Source organism: Astatotilapia calliptera, chromosome 3 (assembly GCF_900246225.1).
Source record: "Astatotilapia calliptera chromosome 3, fAstCal1.2, whole genome shotgun sequence".
Taxonomy (NCBI): domain Eukaryota; kingdom Metazoa; phylum Chordata; class Actinopteri; order Cichliformes; family Cichlidae; genus Astatotilapia; species Astatotilapia calliptera.
Genome location: NC_039304.1, coordinates 14,663,870 through 14,689,208, shown reverse-complemented (window position 1 = coordinate 14,689,208; position 25,339 = coordinate 14,663,870).

Genomic DNA, 25,339 nt, shown 5'->3' with positions numbered 1-25,339 from the left:
ACACGAGTAGCAAATAGTAATGGGAGGAGCAGAGAGAGAGAGAGATGTGAAGCTGGTGGAGGAGGGAGGGGGTTATAAGCAGCGCTGTCTATCTGGTGGAGGGTGAATGTTTCTGTGTTTGTGCTCTCACGTCGGCGAGCGAGGCTCAACACTTCCCCTGTGGAGTGGATGAGTGTAAGCGTGTCGCGGTTGGAGGCTGGAAGGCCGAGCTGTGATAGCATGTGGTTACCAGGAGCCTCCCGCAGTTGGCTGCTCCCACTTAGAGGAGAGGAGGCTGGTGGAGAGGAAGTTCAGGGCCTGGGAAGCCAAAAATGCATGGTTGCCTTTTCCTAACTCACATAGAATCATCATTTTCAATAAAAGTGCATTAGCGAAAGCTGCCACACAACGTGAGTGTTTTCACCCAATGAACAACAACCCAGCTCAACAGAGCCTGTCCTCCCAAAGTGCAGCTTCATTATTGAAAGGAACCTAAACTTGCAAAGAGGAACACGTCAGCGCTGTGACAGCATATATCAAACAAAGACAGGCAGAAAGGAATGAACACACATTACAAATTGAAATTAACCGACAGGGATATCGCAGAGTTAGCGGTGTTTGGAGCGACTCCTAATTTACATAAAACTTAATAATGTCACACCTTTGTTGCCGTGTTTGCAACAGGGATTTAGTTTATTCAAAGAGTAATCAGGGAGCAGAAACTAAACGTGGCTTTTTTGAATGAGTGAATTTTAATCTTTTTGTTGTTGTTTTGTTATCACAGACCCATTTTATCTCCGCTCTCAGGTTGTTGCTTTTCTTTCCACAGTTTATTCGAGCAGTGGGGAGAGATCACAGGAGGTAACAGAACAAAAAAACAACAAAAGCACATGATCGGTGGTTTACATTGTGCCAGATTGGGTATAAATAAGTCAAAAAGGAACCTTGTAATCTTTGGAGTACCTGTGTATTTATAGCCTACATTAGCAAACCTAAATGACAGAGTGTCAACCACAGAGCGACGAACGGGTGTGAAATCTGACAAACTGGAGCGATGACGGGTGAAATAAGCATTAAATGATTCAAAGTGGACAGGTGCTGACTAATCTTAAGTTTGAGGCAATCGCTGTATACAGCGTGCGCCACAGGAAATCAGATAATCAGATGGAGCACTATGAGCAAGCACTTGGTGACAGTGGGGAGGAAAAACACCCTTTTCACAGGAAGAAACTGAAGCCACACCCACCTGCTGTCAAAGTCGTGTGTTGTCAGCAGTGTTGGGACTAACGCGTTATTAAGTAATGCGTTACAGTAACTACGTTATTATTGTGGTAACGAGCACGGTAACTAGTTATTATGCCAAAATCAGGAACGCGTTAGTCGTTACTGGGATTTAGATAGGGTCGTTACTCGTTACTTCGTGTGGTGGCTATCGTGGAGCTTCCACAGATTCAGTAACATTAGCAAGTGGTGGAGGGCAGCAGGTGGATGAAGGAAAGGGGACGCAGAAGGAAAAGAGACCCGAGGCAGCCGCCGGTCCAAGTGTGAACTGAACTTCAGGTAAGAAGTTATGACCTGCAGTCTCTCTGGGTCAGATATAAACCAAGTTTAGGTGGAGTTTATTTTCGTTATTCTGACTTTTTCCGTACTGCGTGCTAGCTAGCATGACGGAGTTTCTATACAGCTGGGTGGTGCTATGAAGTTAATGATGTTGAACTTTATTTTGTTCATAAGGTTAATTATTAGAGTTGCCAACTGTCCCGTAAAAAACGGAATCGTCTCGTATTCAGAGAAAATATTACGCGTTTCTTATTGAGCTGTAAAGGAACAGTTTGTCCCGGACTTCAGCTACAATGAAAAAGACACAAAGCTGGAGTTATTCTGTGTCTTTGCTGCACAGCTGCCTCCTCTTCTCTCATTCTCTCACCCTCCCTCTCCTGTTTCTACTTCAATCATGAAACTGATCAATGATCAGCTGATCGGCTTTTCTCTCTTGTTTATTTATCGCCCACTTTGCGCCAGAAAGAGGAAACCAGCGGATGTCGCGCTAAACAACAGCAGCACGTTAGATCAGTTGTTGTTAGAATTTATTTAATATTAATTTCTAGTATCAGCTGATGTTTGCTGGAGCCACAGCTGTAAAGCTGCTGGTCATGATGTCGGTTTGGTTATGTGATGAGAGGGAAACATGAAGATGAAACCAGGAGATGTCCTTACTGAATCACCAGAGCTGTGATGGAGAAACAGGTTTACCTTTTAGGTGACATGAATGAGTTGAAGGGAAGTTATGAACTGTTTCTGAGAGACAAATAACACCAGGATCCTTTTTTAGGTAGCTGACAGCTGGTAACTGTGCAGGGGCGGGACTAGCAAAGTGTTGCCAGGGGGCCAGGTAGGGCATTAACAGGGAGAGGTGGGCACAAAGAAATACTTTTCTTTCTTATTCTCATTTAAAATGTCTCACTTTTAAAAAATTATTATCTGAATCTTACAACAAACGATTGATAGATTGATGCATATATACCATCAGAACAGTGTACATCACTGTCACAACAGCGTTTGTTTTCATTCAAAGGCTTTAAGATTTTTGCTATAATGGTGGGCCGGTCTCTAGTCAAAATGCCCGGGCCAATTTTCTGTCCCAGTCCAGCCCTGTATGCAGCTCATCTGCAGTCTGGTGTTACCTACATCTTCCTATTCCGAAGTCAGAATTTCCGAGTTCTGAGTACAATCAAAAGCACCACGACTGCAGTTTTTGTGTTGGATGTAAAAAGCAGGCTAGAATCATGCGGCGGTCAACGACGGTCCAGGCGTGGGATTTCTCTCGTGGAAATGTGCACATTATTTTTTCCTTTCTATTGGTAGGTGGCACAGTGCACTGTGGCAAGTAAGCAAGCTAGAAGACTGGCAATCTTGCTGGGTATCCAGTTACGGAAGCAACACATTAACAAGAGAATTCTGAGTAAAACCAAAGTTACTTTCCCTAGTAACTAGTTACTCTGAAAGTAACGAGTAATTTGAAGTAACTGAGTTACTTTTGATAGAACTAGTAATGTAACTAAGTTACTAATTTAAAGTAACTTACCCAACACTGGTTGTCAGTTATCCCACCTTCTTTCATGTTGTAGCTGGTTGCAGGTTGAGATTGTGGGTTGTGCGACAGTCACACTCTCATATTTATTCCTCACTACGCCACATGTTCGATCGCATCAATCATTTGCCTCAAACTTAAGACGAGTCTCACGCAGCACCTGCCCACTTTGAATTATTTAATACTTATTTCGCCTGTCATTGCTCCACTTTGTCAGACAACACAGCCGCTCATCGCGCTCTGGTTGCCACTCTCACTGCTGCACTCTATGATTTAAGTTTGCTAATGCAGGCAATTTAAAGCACAGGTACTCCATACATTACAAAGTTCCTTTTTACTTATTTATACCCAATCTGGCACAACGTAGACCACAGATCATGTGCTTTTTGACTATGTTGAAAAAGCAGCGGGGGGTTTTTTCCCCCTGGAATTTTAATGTTGCTTTTCTGGAAATTACCACGTCCGGTTTTGTTGATTTGTCTCCAGTGTTCCAGTGAATACTGCATCACTTTCTCAGCACACGGCCATCATGTGTCTCCACTTCAGCTACTACGCTGATATACAGCAGTGTGATATCAGTGCTGTTTGCAGTGCAACCGTTCTTTATTGGACCGTACAATAATTAAAGAAATGTCAGTGAGGTATCTGCACGCGCACAGACAGTGCGAGATGGACCTGTCGCAGATGATGGTTAGAATGAGTTCTGGTCCTGCGCCAACAGCGCCGCATAAATTAAACTGGTGACAGCCTGGAACTTGATCGACGGTGGCAATCCAGACACTTTCCCTTGCCCTTCTGCGGCTGCTTCTCCCTCTGCAAATTGTTGTTTTTCCCCTCTTGTACCCCCATTAGGATGACAGATGAGAAGAGCTGCAGAGGGGATGGTTAATCTTTCAGGGGGAGAAACACCAGTGAGAGGAGGGAGGTAGAGACCGGTGTGCCCTGTACATAAATAAACAGGATGTAAGCAGGAAAACGTGTGGAGGGAAGAAAAATTACAGCAGATAAAGGACGGAAGGCCGAGACGAGAGGGAAAAGGCAAAGATGGGAGGAGGCCTAAATGAAGAGGTAAGAAAGTGGCTGAAGCAGACCGACGTGAATGAAAAGCAGAATCAGGGATGGAGGGAGCGAGAAGAGAGAAACTGGGATGTAGGGAGACAGAGAGCAGCGGGATCCTGGTGGGCGAGGGGAGGGGATTCTGGAGGGCTATATTGAGCTCAGTTTCTCCACAGGAGCAGCTTAATGAGCACAGAGTTTGTAAGTAATTATTGGTTATCAACCTGATAACAGTCATTGCTCCATTTTGTGTTGCAGCTTCCACATATTTATACAATTATGGCAATTATTAACAAAGCTACATTCGTGCGCTACTTTGCATTTCATACATATAGTGTGACCATTGATTTTTTTAATGCTGCGTAACACAGGTGACCGGGGAAAGTGTAAATGCATTCCTCTGCGCTCCACGAGGAGCCAGCTTAAGTTTTAAAAACAAAGTCTTTAGGAAGGAAACTTCTGCGGGCGCTTTTGAGTTTGCGTCGGAGCAACGGTCAGCGCTGGATGTTAGCATGCTGCAGGCAGGGCTTCAAAGGAAAGGGGACATAGAAGAAAAGTCCAGGTCGGGAGCCGAGTGTGCACAGCAGTCTTTGCTGTGGAGGAAAGTCATTCATTTTAAGGGCTGCAGCAGAGTACCTGCTAGCTTCTCATTAGCAGGTGAGACACACCAATAGGATTTGGGGAAGCGGACGGATGGCTGGCCAGAAAGACAGATGGCTCTCCACTCCATTACCCAGGGACGCAGCTCTGCCCCGGACACCATGCTTTCCACTGCTCACGCGCTCTGGATTGTAGGAAGTAGGAAGAAAAGGGCACTTGACTCTTTTAAAGAGAGTATAAAAGAGGCAGAAAGCAGCACAGCGTTGCATTGGGGGTGCAGTCTACAAATCAAGAGACGTGAACACACTGACTGTGTAGCCTCGGGATTTATAGCCTGAACAACACCCTGAGTTTTTGTTAATGAAATTGGTGTCTTTAAATAATAGAGCTAGCTCCCCCCCCACTCTTTCCTTTCTTTGGAAGTGCTGAATTTAAATTTCAAATGAGTGCTGAGGGGGAAAGGAGACACGATAGCTGTTGAGCTGAAAAGGCAAAGAATTCAGCGGCTGCTGTTCCAGACTGTGTTGATTCAGTCATCAATTACAGCGGCAGCAGTCGCGATAAATAAAAGTCAACAACTGACTAACTGCAAAGCCCCTACGTTGGCACTCATCCAGCAACCAGTGCAACATATTGAGTTACAGACCTTACAGTATCCGCCTGCCTGTGTACACACGTCATTGATCTCTATAAGTTCTTCTTCAAAGTCTACACGTTTGATCAAAGGTAGCGGAGGGTGGATGGCATTTTTCGAAAGCGCAAAGACCAACGATACACCTGAGGAAGAATGGAAAAGGGGGGTGTCTCCTCTGCCGTGACAGATCTGGATCAAAAGTACCTATTGCAGAATCAAAGTCAGCGCCATCAATATTTCATCATAGGAGAACCCGCCGGTCGTTGTGCAACCTTACCTTCCCAGTGTTTTCCCCCTCTGTCCTTATCGCTGCTCTGCTGCTCTTACTGTAGGATACAGGAGACCCTTAAGAAGTCATATTTTCCCAGATTTTGCCTTTACCTGCATTATAAACACTACATCATGCTTCGTTTCGCGTGCTGACAGTGAGATTTCAAGTTCTTCAATTATTCTTCATGTTGTGCTTTAAAAGGGTAAAGTAAGTTATTTTTTGAGGTTATTTCATAGAAAATGAAAGAATATTGTATTCATAAATACACAAAGATGAATTGATTCTAAGTTTATGAAAACGCATTTATGAGAAGCCGCCATGTTGCTCCACCATACATTGGTCGAGATGGACATCGCCTAATCGCGTTTTATGCATGTGGCTAGAGATCGGCCACATGTGTAGAGACCACAAATACCGGATTTTGCGGACCATAAGGCGCATTAAGAAAAACAAAACAGTCAGATAAGTCAAACTTTACTCATTCTTCTTGCTTCCTCCACTTCCGTACCATTCATTCATCAATGTTGAATTCTCTCATAGCTGCTCTATTCCCATGTTGTTGCAGTATATTAATGACTAAACTCGTATTGGGGACGGATTATCTCAGTTGTTCTCCTGACTGAAGTTTGGTCCGTTTACAGTCCCCTGCCATGCAATTGAATTTGTCCCTGCTTCACTGTGTTTATATTATGCTAACATAGCTGTGTCGCTAGCGATCACGTAGCACATTATACACCAGCTAGTCCAACTTCAGTAACCCTACAAACGTCACTGCTGTTTAGTTTTCTGTCTTCAATTATGTTGGAAGTGATAGCAGAGCTGAATGTTTGAATTTTTTTCAGAAATCTCTCAGTCAGAACATGCTATATCATGTTTAAGTGGGAACTAGCGAGCTAACTTCTAACTCCGATAAATGTAATAAATTCTGTTTTCATGGATGCCTGGATGTTAAACTTAATTGTTACACCTGGTAAAGCAGCAATGCTGATCATTTTATTAAAGATGAAAGAATTTAGACAGTTTTTAACTCTCAGTGGTGCTGCAGTGTTTGTTTGACTTTGGGTCCTGAAGCGGACTAAAAGATTTGACAGATTTTTGAGCGCCGTGTACCACAAAATCGGTTCAAGATCAGTAAGCACAACCAGAATTCATACATAAGGCGCACCAGATTATAAGGTGCGTTCAAAAAGGATTTTGAACGCACCTATAGTGCAGAAAATACAGTATCACTTTCAAGCTATATGACTATTTGTACATGAATATCTTCATCATTTCTCTGTTATGCCTCCCTCATTACCACCTCATCCTCTTCCTCCTCACATCACGTCTCATCTCCTGAGTTGAACTCAGGGCTCTAACGCACGAAAACATGCATAAACATGCTTATTTGTCTCCAATTTCGCACTTCTTGTCAGCAGAGTGGACGTGCGGCCCTCTCGTCTCCAGACAGCTGATAATGAGCCAGCTAAACAACAACAGCTGGTTAAAAGCTAACATTATGCCAGGTAATGTTCAGACTCAAGTGTCCTAAAAATCACACTTTCCCTCCAATAAACAGTTTGATTACATTCTCACATTATATGTTTTCACTAAATGTCCACTAAAAGTCCAACAATGGGACACTTCAAAGGAAGTCTCGCCGTCCTCTGCTCACAGCAGCGCTTACTGTACCTTTAACGAGCCATCAATGGAGAAATGAACAAAGCTATGTAGTGTAATGCAGCTGATGGGAAAAGTCAGTATTTTAGCAATAAGCTAACCTAAACTGGACACATTTTATAAGTGAATTTCATTTGGTATCTCAGGCATAGATTTTGCTTGAACACGGGAAATTTTGAGGATTTGATTTCTCAGGTTTTGGAGAATTCATGTTGCCTCCATTTTTGCCCAGACTTGTAATGGAAAAATGAAAACCACAAATGTACAGAAATAAAATGCAACAAAGTTCTTAGAGAGTCAGGATTGTGATTTTCTCAACTTTCGTATTTAATATCATCTCCGAGCTCACGTACAGGCATGATTCTGTCTTTTTTTGTGCCTGGTTCTCTTTGATATCAGCTTCGTTAAATGTGCATGTTCACAGTGTCCCCCGTGTTCCCTCTTAAATCTACACCCATGGTTGCTCTTATAATGCGCACCATACCGAGACGACCAATTTTAAAAAGATGGTAAGATCCATCATCTGGGAACTGAATGTATTTTTATAGAAGTTGAGATATTTCACATTATCAGTGGAAAACGTGATATAGGATTCAATCGCAGGTGACTGGTGACACTGGTCATCGGACATGGATGTGCAAAAATAGATAATAAGGAGAGAGTGGACAGTACTGAAGCAGCAGAGGCTGTGATATCCCAACTCTAAAGCTCTGGTGTGGATCCTACAATATCTTGTCTTTGATTTTTGCTGCCTGCTTAAACGTCTTCCTTACTCCATCCTCCCAGATGACCAAGAAGCCTCTTACAGTTACAGATATGTTCAGATGTACACTACTAAGAAGAAATAGTTGTGCAAAGTAGGTGAACTGCCATTTTAATTATGTGACACTGGAAACATCCCAAAGGTTGTTATATTTAGAGCTATTATTAAAGGCTGCAAACATCGTTTCTGCAGTATGTTGCAAAAAAAAAATAATTTCTAAGCCGAGAAAAGGTTTTAAATGACCTTTGTGTGTAAGCTCAAAGTGGTAATTACAAACTAGGCAAACCCAGCCCCTTGACCTGAAAAATCCAAGAACTTGCCCAAAGTTGATTAACCAAACCTCCATTATAAAGCCCACTAAAGTCTCCAGGTTCAGACTCATTAAGGCCAAACATCTGAGCCAACAGCTCCAAATGGGGGGGGGGAAACCGTGCACGCTATTCATCGTAGCTTCGCTGTGTACACACACAAAAAATTAAACTTATGAGAAATCTATGCAAATACAACTCCGACAAGTTCAACTTCAGCTAGACGGTGTGTCGTATTCATGAGCACAACCCCAATGTGTCAGAATTAGGATTCCTCTCCAATCCCAAAACAGGCAGGCGGCAACATTCACGCTGTGCAGAAACTAGGCTACATTGTGCTTAGCATGGCACCACATTGACTAATACAGGAAGAGGTTAAGTTAATGCATTCAGACGCGAGAGAGAGGGAGAGAAAAAGAGTCACCCCAACCTTACAAAACACGCGCTCACAAACAGTATTAAGAGAGGGGAGGGAAATGAAACTTTGCATTATTTTTAGAAGGGAAATTATGTCTGTGCATCTTTGTAATTATAAAGCAATTCAGCGCTGACTGATAGACCTCGGGTTGACTTCCCCCCCCTTTCACTCCTCTCCACTCTCGCTAGCTTATCTTTTTCCACCACAACTGCACAGACTCCTACATGCATTTTAATATGGTAATTATCAGGCGAAGTTCTAAACACTAACCAAAAGGAAAAGCTGGCGAAAGCATTTAAAATGGGATTCAGCCACCAGTTTCCTATATCGACACAACACATGCTTCTCTCACTTCCTGATTAGGAGGATTTATTCGGGGTATTTTTAGCTCCCCATGTCTTTTGTGTGCTATTTACAGTATTTCTGCTGGCGTCACTTGGCTGATTCGCAAATGCTATAAAGTTACTCAACGAATAAGAGAGATTCATTATTTAAAAATGATATAGTTTAAGCCTTAAAAGCACAGGCCAACTTACACAATGGAGACTAAATGTTGTTACAGTAAAGAATACTCTTGGAAAGCTGAGTTTGCAGATTGTTATTTGCTTTTCTGTTTCTTTTTTTATTCCCATGTACCGCATCTGCTGGGGAACAAAAAAAAAAAAAAAAAAAAAATGTTTGACATCCTTGGTCCCAAAGTTGTTTTTTTGCCAGCTAAAATAAATGGCTACAGAAGGAGAGAGAAAGAGTGAGAGTTGGGGGAGGCGAGAACCTCCCAGCGGACCCGTCTGTCCCCAGGCAAGTTTTTCTCCGGTTTGATGGAGCTCAACATACACGGGTGTTCTCATGGAGGCAAAGTTAAGGGGAAGCAACAACTACGTTGCCCTGGGTGACAACATCTTAGCTCGCAGTTTACCAAAACTCGATTGTAGGGGGGAGGGAAACTGAAGTTTTTTTCCCCACTTCATCTGAGAGGTGTGCTAGTACTTTTAAGGTTCGTGATGGAGTGACATGGGTTTGCTGTCAGCCGCGGTCTCACTCCATCTTCTGCATTTGTATCCAGTTATTCCAAGAGGAGAAACCTGGAGGAGGACGGTGGTTGTGTATTGGGTGGTTAAAAAGTCAAATGGTAAGACACAACACATTGTACCGGAGTCTAGCTTGCAGGTTTGGTGAGTAAACGCCGGTGTCGTCCTGCATCACCCTCAGAATTCAAGTCAGTGTTGAAACCTCTGAGGTGTGACTGAGAAAAGACAGTGAGGTATGTGCCATGTGTCAAATCGATGTCAAATGTGAGCGTGCCTCTCCAAGAATAGGAGCCAACTCTGACATCGACTCACTTACTTACATAATATCAGCCCAATAGTTGCCTGAACTTGCAGACGTAGAGTGTGAATGTTGCTGCTTTTGCCATGTAACGCGTTTCACTACCTGACAGCATCCAATCCACCCGGGAGAGCTTACAATGAGCCTCTTCGAAAACAGCTTCCAATCACAAATCGGATTTAAACCCTGCAGACAAACCCGAGATCCTTTAATGTTTCTGTTTTTATTTTAAACCATCATCACTCCAAGGAAAGCATTTTCAGAAAGACATTTCTGGCATTCACCTCAGACGCTATCATTTCATTATAGAAATTCATTTTCTTTTTTCCATTAGCATCCACATTTCTCTTACAGGACTTCATCTGCGATATGCCTCCAGACAAAAAGTACTTTAATGTTTTTGAGTCACCCCTCATTTCTTTAGATTTTGTTAGGAAAATGGGAAATGGGGAAAGTGTTTTATTGGAAAGTGCAAACATACATAGAAATACAGCATATAAGACTAAAACTGTTTTTACAATTTCGACAAACTTGAAAGTCAATATTTGGTATGACGGCCATTAATCTTCAACACAGCCTGAACTCTGAGGCAGCTTTCTTGACATTTCTTTTAATAGTCTTCAGGAATAGTTCTCCAGGCTTCTTGGAGGACATTTACAGCTCTTCTATGGATGTTTCTACCTTTTTTTCTATTGAGATGATCCCACACTGCTTCAATAATGTCGAGGTCCGGGCTCTGACGTGGCCGTGACATGCTTTTCTATCCAGGTATGACTTTACTGCCTTGGCGGTGTTTGGGATCATTGTCATGCTGAAAAATGAAGCTACTGCCAGTCAGACGATTTCTAGATGTATTTCATTGTGGATTAAAAAACTGAAAGCACTTTTCTTTGTTCATAATTCCACCAATTTTGATAAGATCTCCAACCCTACTGGCTGAAATGCAATCCTGAACCAGGACAGACCCTCCTGTGTGTTTTACAGATGACTGCAGACAATCACTTGCCTCCGTACTTACTGAAAACCCCCAGTCATTGATTTTTAGTCCAATTCTTGTGTGATTTGGCGTACCTCTGCCTTTTCTCCCCGTTTCCCTTTCTTAAGAAAGGCTTCTTGACAGCCACTCTTCCACTGAGACCATTTCTGATGAGGCTTCAGTAATAGTAGATGGATCAACTGAAGGGTCAGATGCATCTTCACAGGTCCTGTGCAAATACTTTTTAGGACTGCCACTTCTTTTCTCCTCCTCTTGTTCAGTCTCCTCATTTTTCTTAGGGACACACTGCACACCATGATTAAGTCATGCTAGGTTTTTGGCTAATCTCTCTTTGGGCAATGTCTGTTATGTATGGATATAATACCAGCCCATGCCTTGAGTGAGGTGCCTTTTTATATTTCAGTGATACATTTGTCAGTCTTCAGTGGCTTAACAAATAGGAAGGGAGGGAGTGGGGATCCTGAAAATGAGGGAACAAGCACTCAAAGAAAAATCTTCAGAAAACCTGGAAAACTAGCCTGAAAAACAAAGTCTCCTTGAAAGCAAACATTTCTTTATATTTTTGCTTGCAAGGAGCAAAAATGTTTCCCTGCACTTTTGCACCATCCACAACAAGTAGACAGCCCCCTATGAACAAGGTCTTCAGCGAAAGTGGGAAGGAAAATCTCCTTCTAACAGGGTGGAAACCTCCAGCAGAACCAGGCTCAGGGAGAGAGGCGGCCCCATCTGTTGGGGTGAAGGGATGAAGACAGGACAAAGACACGGTGGAAGCGAGCCGCAGATCAGTAATGACTAATGATTAAATGGTGAGTGCTTCAGAAAGGTTGGGAGTCACTGAGTGTTTGGGCCGTCAGCTGGAGCGGTCAGGTTGATCCCCAACTGGTTCAGTTATGATTAGTTCGGTCCAGCATCCCCGCTTTGATCAAGTTGCAGCAATATGATATTTTTCTCTAAAAGCAGCACCTCAGAGCTAAAAACAATTACAATTACTCCAGCTTCAAGACAGCTAAATCAGCCGTATCTGTACTTGATTTTTGTTTTGCCAGCAGGTACTGCAGCTTCCTCCCTTTCACCGTTTTATTTTCTCTCTATAAAGCGATAAATCCTTCTCATGATTTGTCCTTTTGTCTGTCACTCTACATCGCTTCCTCCCTCCTGGGTTAGCTTTGCAGCCTAGCCTGTGGGCCCAGAGATGTTGTATTAATTAACTCGCCTCACTGCACTCTCATCAAGCTGCCGGTAATAGGCCCCGCTCCAAGTTTCCCTCCCGGAGCGCACCAAGATGGCAGCATCCGTAAACAACTTCAAATTTACGGTACTGCAGTCACAGCGCCGAAGCTCCTGCTACTCCTTACAGTTCGGGTGGGGGTGGCGGGGCAGCATGAAGCGTGCAATTCAAACAGAGCCCCGCTCCGCGCGCTGCTGTGTGGTTTAATATGTAAATGCATTTTCGTTAGACTCAAACTGCCATCGCAGTCATCTATTTTTCCTCCACCTCTCTGACGTCTGTGATTTGCAATCGCTGCTCGGAACAAAGTGCAATCTTTTTTAATGTGCACAGCAGTACGGAGATGTGCCTATTGCTCAGCGGTAGAGAAGTCATAAACAACTTTGTATACCTTTTATGTGGCATGATTAAAATGGGAGCAAATCTTTGTCAATATTAACATGCTTTGACAAGCAGCCATGCAAATGACTCTGCTCCGCAGAGAGGATGCAGGCTGTAATGAGGTAACGACTACAGTGGGTTACTGTAGCTGGGATGTCAGCAGCGTTTGAGCCAAACTGCTGAGGAAACTCAAGGTGAGAAATACAACCTACAAACCCAGAAGATTCCCAGCCTTACTCTAGATTTGAATACATGATACAGTCTACGTTTAATAAGGTATTTGTTTTATTTTTCTGGTTGCTAGCACAGCTTACCAGCATAAAGAATTCACCTCTTTGCTTATGTTTTGCCTAGAAAATATGTTTGCCTGAGTATACATTATAAATAGTAACTGTTTAATACAGACTGAGTGGACGTGTCTGCTGTGGCTGTCTCTTTATCTCCATATACTGAAGTTAAGCTGCACTTACGCAACAAACACAAAGTAACTAAATACACGGCAGATATAAAAAGGACTATGAGGAGACATGAAATGACACCACATTGGTAACACATTAAACATGTTACCAAAGTGACCAAACACACAAGCATGCAAAAGAGCTACAGGTATAAACCATAAGCTGCACAGCCGCCACAGAAAGCTGCAAAGAAATGCAAAACCACCTTAAAGAGACACAAAACAACCACAAAATGAAACACACAAGACACAAAATGATTGTGATGCAAAGGGAATATCAAAGAATACAAAGACAAGTCCAAATACAAAACCACCACTACAGAGATGCAAAATATTACAGCCAGAAAGAAACAAAATAACCACAAAAGTTGTATACGATGTGGCTTTTACACGTCTCTTCCCGGGCTAGCTCTTCTTTTCAGTGCCGAGCATCCTCGCGCCGAAGCAGACATTAGTTGGTCAGGAGCATCTTAGTGAAATGCAATAAGCGAAGAAACCGAGAGTGACTCACGCTATCAGCACAGCGAAACAGCAGCGCTTCATTGTGAAGGCCAAGCACAGAAATACACCAACCTAGCATCATCCATAAACAATGATTCGAGTTTTTTTCTTTTCCTTTTTCTGTGGACGTAGCTGCTTCTGCCTGTTTTCTCTCTTAGTGGCAGCAGTGGGCGAAAATAACCCTCAGAGAGACACACCCAGAAGCGAGTCAAATCAAACATCATTATTCTCTGGGTAAATATTGTGAAGAGATCTCATCTCCACTGGCTGCAGAGGAAATGAGGGACGAGGCGCTATTCCTGGTGTGCTCTGGTCAACCCTAAATCAGGCCTTATTACAGCAGAACAGACACTGGTGAAGCAGCCAGCAGCTAATTCGCCCTCTGCCTACCACATGTAAACAAAATGATGCAAACCTGGCATCGTATAAATGTATGGACACATTGTAAACACGCAAAAAGCATCCAGATGGGCAGTGCACAAAGTGACCTCTGCGATAAACGCAAACACATTGAGCTTTCATCAAGCCCTCATTGCAACACACCCACAGTGTTGTTGAGTTTCCAAAACCCCATCCTTGACCTTGAAAATTGCCTTTTTAACATGGTTTATGGGGAAATAAATTGAGCACTGCACAAGTGAAAGACAAAATGAAATGAGGAAACCTGACACTCGCATGCAACAGAAGGGGCTATGCATTGCCCAAAACTGTCATTCGCTTTATTGCCTGCAGTTGCTGTGCAAGTGGTAGAAAATAGCAAAAACTGCAGCAGCTTTTCACTCTGCTTTGCTGCGATGAGAGAAACTGACACTCATGTTGAATCCAGCCGCGGCCGGAGAGCGTTAGCCTGCGACACACCGACGGGTTTAGTGGCTGATTAAAGGAGATGATGCCATCACTGGTTGTAACTCCGTTGGCAGCAGTTACAAAACATGATTAAAAAGGTTTCTGTTCTTGGACTAGAGCAGCAATTTTCCAAGATTCACATTCCAAAATGAGTGTGCATATCCTGGATAAGCACCCTCCATCCTCCCTAATAGACAGATTGGGTTTGTCTTTATGGTCAAAAATTCACACCAACTGCTTACATTCAACCAGAACCTCACAAGTCTGAAACAAATTCCTCCACAAATAGTGACGCAGTTGCTCCAGGACCGTGATTTAACTGCAAAATGACAGATACTCAGTAACATAGCTCTTCTTTGATAACCAGAACCGACTAGTTATCAACTAGTGACCAAGTCACATCAAGTCACCAAGAGACATGTTGCAGACGAGATGCACTCATCAGGGCATACTATTGATTGCAACTCGTTGGTAAATTGTGTTTATAAATAAGTCCACAATTATTTGCAAACCCCTCACCAATCAGTCTGAGAGCAATTGGAGTCAGGTTGCAACTGGAGACAGGTTGACTTGCAAACAAAATTCATTGCAATCACCAGCCAACTGCCTGTTTTTCGTAGTTGCAAGGTTGTTGTGCTATTTTTACTTTAATGTAACATAGGGGCGGGCGGTATAAACGGTATACGGTAGAAACTATATAAATCTGGCCAACGGTAGAGCTTTTGACTATACCGCGATAGCGCATGTTGACGTTGTCATCAAGCGGCGCCTGTTTTGGTTGAAAGCATTGCAGCGGCTGCCGACAGTATCATCTGCAAATAATGCCGGGCAACAATAATGGCTACGAGACGAAACACTTTTGGAATATGGGGAAAGCCAAAAACGGCGCTTCCCCCACTTCCGAACCATTGATTTATTAATGCTGAATTCTCTCACAGCTGCTCTATTCCCATGTTGTTGCAGTATATGAATGACTAACCTCGTATTGTGGATGGATTATCTCAGTTGTTCTCCTGACTGAAGTTTGGTCCGTTTATAGCATCCTTCCATGCAATTGCATTTGTCCCTAACCACCAGAAACCCTCACGTTAACTTTTATCCAGTGGAAAAAGGTTAGCGTTCATCCTTCAGCTTCACTATGCTGATGTTATGCTAATGTAGCTGTTTTGCTAGCAATCACCTAGTACATCATTATATACCCGCTAGTCCAACTTCAGTAACCCTACAAACGTCACTGCTGTTTAGTTTTCTGTCTTCATTTATGTTGGAAGTCATAGCAGAGCTGTACGTTTTAATTTTTTCAGAAATCTCTCAGTCAGAACATGCTATATCATGTTTAGGTGGAAGCTAGCGAGCTAACTTCCTGCTAACTTCTAACTCCGATGAATTTAATAAATTCTGTTTTCATGGATGCCTGGATATTAAACTTAATTGTTACACCTGGTAAAGCAGCAACGCTGATCATTTTATTAAAGATGAAAGAATTTAAATAGTTTTTAACTCTCAGTGATGCCGCAGTGTTTGTTTGACTTTGGGACCTGAAGCAGACGGCGTTTTGGACCCATATTACTCCGCAAGGCTCCTGAGTACAGCAGCTGCAATGCTCCAGCGGTGCGCGTTCATAGCTTACCAAAGTCATACAAAATCATTATTTGACAGATTTCTGTGCGCCGTGTACTACATAAAATCGGTTTGAGGTCAGTAAGCACAACCAGAATTCATACATAAGGCACACTGTCGATTTTTGAGAAAATTAAAGGATTTTAAGAGTACCTTATAGTGTGTAAAATACGTTACACAGAAGAAAAGAATATATTGCGATATATATCGTTACCGCACATGCTTCAAACTATACCGTGATATGGATTTTAGGCCATATCTCCCAGCCCTAATGTAACATTTAAATAACAGGAAGTCGGAGCTTCTGTCTCCTAGATAGGTGTATGGGCGACAAGCAGGGTACTTCCTGGACAGGTCGCCAGTCTGTCGCAGGGCTCATACAGAGACTCGAGTAGAAAATAAAATGTTAGAAACCAAACATTTATGGCAGATTAAGCTTTTGACTCACAGGTATGACTTTTACATACACCAACATCATTTGAAGCTTTGGCGACATTTAATATCCACCACCGTAACTGTAGCATATGAGTAACAAACCCCTTTGTCAGTGCGCCCCAGGGCAGCTGTGGCTACAATGTAGCTTGCCATCGCCAGTGTGTGAATGTGTGTGTGAATGGGTGAATGACTGAATGTAGTGTGAAGCGCTTTGGGGTCCTTACGGACTGGAAAAGCGCTATACAAATGCAGGCCATTTACCATTTACTTTTTTCCATCACTGTAGAAAACCACTCGTCAATACCAAGCAGCGACAGAACAGCCTCCGTCCCTGACAGAGGGGTTGGAGTCCACAGTTCCTTTCGAGCTGAAACTCATCTTTGATTTCCAGAGTCAACAGTGAGAGGCATGGATTTCCTCTGTGTTCTCCTCAGACTATTGGCGAGAGCTGAGAAAGAAAGAAAAGGCAGACAGGAGAAGAAGCTATGGCTTGTCGATTGCCGTTCTTGCGGCAGCGGCTTGCCACAGCCGCTATTCTTGGGGCTTGTTTTGCGTGGGGGTTGAGAGAGAGAGAGAAGAGATTTTACCACGGCGCTGCGAAATGAGAAATGACACGGTTTCCCCAAACGTGGCGCCTCATCGGCCTCTTATGGATTAGTTAAGGCTGTTATTCTAATCTGCACCCCCTTTCTTTGCTGCCTCATTATGGAACAGAGGTGCCAAGGACTCATAGGGAGAATAACATGGAGCCCTGTTACGAGTCGTTATGGAAGATAGATGATGTCTTCTTGATGGAAGTCGCTGCTGATCTGACGAGGCTGCAGGGAAGCCAAGCTCCAACCATTTGTGATGTAAGAACTTAAATCCAATCACTGAACATGTTTGACCGTGGACTGCAAGAAATATGGAGACAGCAGAACAAGATCCTATACTGAGTCAAATGCCTTTGAAGTCTGACAAATGGAAATATGATGAAAAAGAAATATCCAACACTGTATATTATACAATGAAAACCACACTGCATTACAGTTTGTGGCAGCTAGAATGGGGCATTTCTGAGTGTAGTGTACTGGAAAAAAGGGTCTTATTTCCTCTGACCTTCAACATTTAATTAATTTCAAGCCAGACAAAAATGCTACTCCAACTCCATTTCACTGTTTTCAACTTTGCAGTTGACTCATTTGAATTTGTGCACAATCAAACAAGCACCGCTGATCACCACTTATCCTCTTAAACAGGCAGCTGCAACATGCCTAACCCTTCCTAACCATTTGTTAACAAGAATATTTCAGGAAGTGCTTAATGGAGGAACCTCACGCGCAGAGAAGGTACTCGTAATTATCTGTGACACGGGGCCATTAAGGATCATATACAAGCCACATAAAGCACCACTATTCAACCACTCCACCCCAATCAGATTAAAGGCCTTTTCAGTTAACATGTTCAAGAGCATTTCATCCACGGAAGAAAGACGATGACAAAAAAATAAATAAAAAATAAAAAATTGAGGGAACAAGTGGATCGGAGGAAATGAGACGGATGAGAAATTCTTTTTAGCCGGGAGGGTCGAGCAGTGAGGTTTGTGCGTGTGTAATGTCAAGGATGGCACAACAAGATCAGTGGTTGCCAGGACCTGAATCAGATTTGCTTCCAACTACCAGGATTGGCAGCAAATTATTTGTGGCCTCTCACAAAAACAGGTGATTTAGGATACATTGATGCATTGCCTTTTGCTCCCTTTCCTCATTTAAATACAGCAGAGACCATGTGTTAAAAGTATAAGATGATTTGCTGTGGTGACATGATGTTGAGAGACTACAATAAATCGAACTGGTTTAAAAGTAAGGCGTCATTCACAGGCATAGAGATCCTTAGGCGGGGGTGCGGGGCAACCACCAGCCACTGGGGAAAAATGTGTCCCTAACTGGTAGACGAGTAGTTCGTCAGGAAGTCCGCAGCTGCTAGCTGCTTGCAAAGAGGATGGTGCACTAAAACCACCTTATGATCGCTGTGGTCACTAAAAGATTGCCAACCTGTCTGCAAACACTTGCTGACCCAACAGTCAAGAGAAAATTTCAAAGAGTGGCACAGACCAGAACTGGGGACTGTCTTCAAAGTTTATATTCTGCCTCACTGCTGCAGAGAACATATTTAAACAGGCATAACTTATTCTTTGAAAGCAAAGAGTCTCCATTTATGGTTTGCGTGACACTTTTCAGTTTCACCTCTGCGCAGTGTAGCTGTGAGTTTGTGGACAAGTCAGCATCTTCTATGCAAACTACAGTTGACTGTGGCAATCTGCTAGCATCATGCACCTCTCTTCAGCTACAGTAGCGTCTACCAGCAACCTTCAGAAACCACTCGCCATCTAGTCAGGGAATACACTTTCCCCCAGCAACCTGCGCTTGCCAGGGGATCACATAGGCCTGCGTGATTGGAGCCCCAAAGAGAGAGTGGAACTAAACATTTGCAACTGAAGGCAACCTGTTGGTTTTCGATAATCAGAACCAGAATAGTTTTGATTGCTTCTCTTCTCCTCTTAACTGGACAGCATCTCAATTTTACATGTCCAGAGATTATTAAGCTTTCAAATTTTATTAGTTACTGCAATGATTTTGCAGTTATCCAGAATATTTTGTCACTTATAACCAGAGATGGGCAGTAACGCGTTACTTGTAACGATTACCGATTACTTTTTCCAGGTAACGAGTAAAGTAAGGGATTACTATCGCAAAAACGGTAGATTACCGTTACTTTCCCGTAGGAACGCTGCGTTACTAAAACCGTGATATTTTTTGCGAGAATGTCTCATGACAGTGAGGTAAGCGAGTGCGACGTTCGTGACAACAGCTGTGTGCAGATCAACAGTGGATCATATATCGAGTGCAGGAGAGAGTATGAGCGTGCAGCGTTTAAAGCGTGGAAGTACTGACCTTACTTTGAGTTTGATTCCATAAAAAGTGACAAAAACATTAGCGTCCGTTGTGCGTGGGAAGAAAACTTCTTTTTACAGCGAAAAAAACCCCCTAAACTTCCAAGCAAGCACCGAGTGCGCAACGACGTAATGGGAAACTCAGAGAAACTCACGGATTCTTCAACTGACCGCGGCACACCTGCACCAGTGTAAACCTCACCCCACTCCTGCTTTACAGGTGAAAATAGAGCAACAGGACAGCTAGTCTTTGACTTTATTTTTCTGCTGTGTTTTACTTGCATCTATTTGAAAGACTGAGTGTAAACACAAAAAAATATTTTATTTTATGTGCTGGAATGTGCAGAAAATAGGTTTAAATGTTAAACTAATTTATTCCAGTCAGAGAATGGTGCATATAATTAAATTTTTGCTTGATGCATAAAGTTAAAAGATTAAAACTAATAAAACAAGTTTTAAAAAGAGACTTTTCCATTTGATTACATTTTGTATGATGGATTATGTAGAAAAAGTAGAATTGGGCTGAAAGATCTATCGCTTTATCACCTCTTCAGGTTGTAAATCGTGTTTTTAAAAAGTAACTAAGTAATTAATTACTTTTGAAAATAAGTAATCCGTAAAGTAATAGGATTACCTTTTGGGGGAAGTAATCAGTAATTAGTTACTGATTACTTTTTTCAAGTAACTTGACCAACGCTGGTTTTAACTTCCAATTTTCCAAATTTATCTGTATGAAAAAGTAACTCCCACCATAAACCAAGGGAGAAAAGCATGTGTGAAAAAGCAACTTATAAATGAGCACAACTAAAAACCTGGTGAGCCATAAATCAGACGGGCAGACAGACCACATGCAAATGTGTTTATGTGCAGCTTGCTGACATCAGCAGCAGCTCTGGCCAAAACCCAAAAACAGAGTTTTACTTCTCTCGTTTCATTACATACCAGGCTAGGCTTCACAAGTCCAAGGTGAGCAGTTGCAAGGGTACGAGCAGTAACCAGGTGTCGAGACGCTGAGAGAGAGCATGTGTGTGACTATTTTCTTCATCAACACCGTCTGAAATGTAGGCTGAAGTATAGGGGACACATCGCTGGAGCTCTACTCTTTATGCACTAGACTTGTGGGACTGCAGGTCAAAGCTGCACCACATTAGAGCTGGACATCAAGGGTAAAGAGGATAAAGGGTTTTTTTTATACCCTAGAAAGCAAAGACCAGGCACACACAGCATCAAGCACATTTCTCCTTAGGCTAATTACCCCTGATGATGGGCTAACCCTGGGCATCCCACAGGGCACTGCTGCAGTTTGGGTTTTTTGTGAGGGAAAGGCTTAATTCATTTGGAAAAATAGAAACTGTATCCAATAATTACAGACTCAGCTGTCTGATCAAGTGTCAAATATTTGAACCTTAATGAAATACTATTACAATATTCTTGAAGAAGACAGAACTGACATCATGCAGCAATATTCAGAGCCTTTGAAAAGCTGATAAGAGAATTAAATACACTCCTACATTTATCACACCTTTAAATCTATAAAATGAGTATTGTGTTATTTAAACCTTGGAGGCTGTGCTGTTCTCTTTGCAGCTCAACTGTGTGGTATCAGTTTGCCAGGAGCTAAAAGAGCCACGATTTAGAGAAAACCTGAAATTATTTGAAATAAATGTTTCCAATGTAAGGAAAATCACTGCTAATGACTTTAAAGATAAAAATTGTCTCCAATAAATAAAATAATAACAAAATAGCCTTACAGCATCTGCAGGTAATCTCGATGCATGCATCTACAATCAGAGAAATTTAACTGGAATGGGATTCATACCAGTGGAACAACTTTGCATTCCAAAAATTATGAACGTACAAAGACCGGGGATCTTGGAGTATTTGTCCCTGAACAGACAAATCAAAGATAAAGCTGTACAAAGAGTGTGTGTGACAGCCACAGAGACTAGTATCCACTGACTAACATCTGCATGTCATCAGACGCTTGATGATCAAGCCACCTGCCGCAAAGTTCAATTGAACCTGAAGTGGAAGCTTTTAGTGGGATAATGATGCCAAGCACCAAAGATTGGCTCAGAAAGAGGAAATAGTTATATGGAGTGGGCCAATCAAAGCCCAGATTTGATTTGATTACATGTGGATGCAGAAAACTTTAAAATCACAACTCTGGAATCTTTTTGAATTTAATTTACATGGAGAATTGAAGAATTGAGACAAAACGGCTACAAAAGGTTATTTCAGCTCAAATGTGGCTCCTACATGGAATATTTAACCCAATACTATTATTTTTAATAAATGATATTAAAAATATCAAATCATTCTTGCAGTTGTGTTCAAATGCATTACCTTCATTTGCAATGTTCTTCCAAAGCTGATTGGAAGAACGCATCACAAGGTTCATAAAAATATCCGTGAGGTCCAAATTGCGTTCAAATACTACAGATCTATAAAAACAACGGAGACATCGCCGTGCTCCAACAAACTACAGCTTTTGTTTTTTGAAATGCTTCGGTAAACAAAACCCTGCACGCTGGTCCAGTTTGTACACTTTGTTTTTCTGTAATAAAGTAGGACTTAGTGAAATTCTTTCACTGCACTTTATTCAGGCTGGCCTATGGAAGTACATCTAATGAAAGTCCATGAATAATAGCTTCATTGTGCATTCATGTGGCGCTGGAATATTCCCATGAATTTTCTCAAGTAGACTAAACTACTTTTGGTAAGAGATGCAGCGATGTTGATGTCGTACACAAAACATGGCTACAAGCAGCTGATTTTTGCACACACGAACGCAAAGTGAAAAATCATCTTTCCAACTCGGGAAAACTCAAGTTATCCAAGAAAGAGTTTAACAGCAGAGGAAACATCAGCAGCTCAAGTTCGTTTATCTCTTTATAGTCTTGAGTAGTTTTTAATTTTGCAGTGAACCGTCCATTAAAACCATGAAACTCACAAGCTTCAGTGCATCAGTCAAGCAATCTAGTTGTGTAAGCTAAAGGTGCTAACTGCTAACCTGAAGGCTTCAGGAGGAGGAGTCAAAAACACATTGATCATGTTCATGTTTTATACACAGCATGATTAGAAGATTGCAAGGACCGTCAGAGGATAACACGGTATCCCCGTCAAAGTCAAAAAGCTAATTTTTAGTCCTTTGTGCTTCATCTTGCGATCTGAATGAAATCTTTGAATGAGCATTCAAAGAGAAGTCGATGCAATTTTCTGCACCTGCCAAAACACTGCTGATTCAGTGCACAGCTGGAGGAAACCCACTGAAAATGCATTTCTTTATGTCAAACAACTAAAAGCACAACGTGCTATAAACTCACACCAACTCGTCTGTGACGCCCGTTAACTGCTGAAGCCTAATCCTGTTTTCACTAGCAGCATGTAATCACTGCACACAGTTCAAAATCATTTGTAGTGCCACGATAAGACCAGTTTCAGCTGCGAGAAGAGCCGCTAACATGTCAGATAAAAACCAAGCACGCCGTCGCTCAGCCAAAGCTCCCTCACACATCATCCGTTTCCAGCAAAGATCCACAAACCAGAGAAGTGTCATGAAATCTTAATATTGACACTGCTTTTAAAACAAAACAAAAAAAAAAAAAAAACACGACTCCTTTCAGGGAAAGACATTTCTGCTCGCGCACGCAGGCTAATGGAACCGTAAATATCGGAGGGGAAGCTTTATAAGGAGCTCAAAGAGCAGCCTTCTTATCTGCTGGAGCCAAACAGAGAGCTAGAATGACTACATGATTGAGCATGCCATAAATATTGTTTTCATTAAACTGAGCAGTGTGCTGAAACCCCACTCCCCCCAAAAAACAGTGGATACTTCAGAAATGCTTTCTTTACAAAAGGGGGAAGAGAGAAGAAAAAAAAAAGCAACTGGCTTATAAAGCAGCTCCCATCTACGTCCTTGCAGTGCCCCTAAAATGACAGTCGGGCAGTGTGAGGTGGCTGCTCTGTAGGGAAGCGCACTTCAAAGCAGGCCATTTCATCAGCGACCGTCAGCCTCAAGTGGAGCATGAGATAAAAAATAAAAAGGAAGGGGAGAAAGAAAAAGAAATCAATACTCTAGACCAGGCTTCTTCCTTCAAGCCTTGCGCTGCTCTTTGTGTTGGAACATTCAAGTCAGCACCTGAACTGTGCCCCAATTATACCTCAACCTCCTGCAGAAGAAACCTGAAAATAGATTAGCATTTTTTTTTTTTTAAACACATTTGAAGTTCAGCACTTTCAAATATTGTATCTAAACTACTCCAACCTCAGTACTACAGTGCAGTGAAAAGCTAAGAAGGTACAGCTACAGTGGCAACCCCTCCTCACACCCCAAAATTTCCAAAGTGAAGCAGTTGGGTGGGTTAAAAGTGTCGTCTCATGATCGTAAGGTTTCAGTAAAAGGTGGCCACTTTATTAGGTTCACTTTCAATTGCTTTAAAATGCACACGTTAACACAGCCTGCTAAAGTTTGATGCCAGACAGGTTGGTCTGGATATTTCAGAAACTGCTCTACTGGTTTCCCAACACCGCCATCTAAGGTTTAGAGAAATGTCCAAAAAGGAAAATATTGTAGTGGAGACCAGAAGAAAACAGCAAGACTGCTTTGCACTAATAGGAGGGCAACTACATCGAATAACCGCTCGTTACAACCAAGTTCTGCAGAAGAGCATCTGTGAATGAACATGTTGAATCTTGGAGCAGATTACTACAGTAGCAGGACACTGTCATCCCAGAACAGGAAACTGGGGCTACAACTCACACAAGCTTATACAGTTGGATGATAGAAGATTGTAAATGCGCGAGTCGGGGTCAGACTTGAACATGAAAGCATGGATCCATCCGGGCTTGCATGAGCAGTTCAGGCTGCTGCTGGACATTTTTGTGGCACAGCCCTTTGTACCAGTCGAGCTTGTTTGAGACGGTGGATGAACTGAGGCGCTGCACCAAGGACGAGTACTAAATAGGGAAGACTGAGCCGTTAATAACAGGTCCACTTTAAGGCTACTTCATTCCAAAATAAATCCTGTCCAATTTAATTTAGAAAAGATGAACCCTACCATTTCACTGCCAGTAAAGTTTGAGTCACCGGGCATTTAAACATTCTGCAAATTATTTGGCTTTCTCGTGTACGTGGAGAGAATTACTACAGAAGCAGAGAGCATTAAAAGCCCGGAAATCTGCCCATCAGCAGGGAAGTGCATCATATCATTTAAACAAAGTTAAAAACTGCATATTGCTTTTTTTTAAGGAAGCCTAAGTACTGAAACATTTGAGCAACTGTCAAGTGAAAAGCAAAGCAATTAGACTGGCTAGTTAATGGGGGGTCGTTTCCAGCTTAAAGCACAACAGTTTAAAACTAAACATTTCGGCATGTAGTTAATAAAACTCAGTTTCCTGTCAGACAGGAAACAGGAATGATCCAATCACAAAGCTTCATTGCCCTTCAACTTATTTATTGATGTACTGAACATGGAAAAAAAAAATAAATCCAAAAGTATCCAAACACAAAGTAAAGAACATGTACATCCTTTTAAATACTTAACAAAAAGATTCTATTCCAAAAATGCTGTGAACCAAGTCAGACTATACAACTTCAAATAAATAATCACTCTCATATTAAGAATTGAGAAAAGAGGGATGGGAGGAAACATTTCCTCATGCCAGACCTGCAGCACAGTTTCCCAAAACCAAAAAAAAAAAAAAAATAAATAGAGAAAAAAATAAAATAGAGAAAAAAAAATAAAAAACATCAAGCGGTTACATAAAGGAAAAACAAAACTTATTCTCAGCAGTGGCAGGTCAGGCATGACAAATGTTGTCTCTTCCCTACAGCA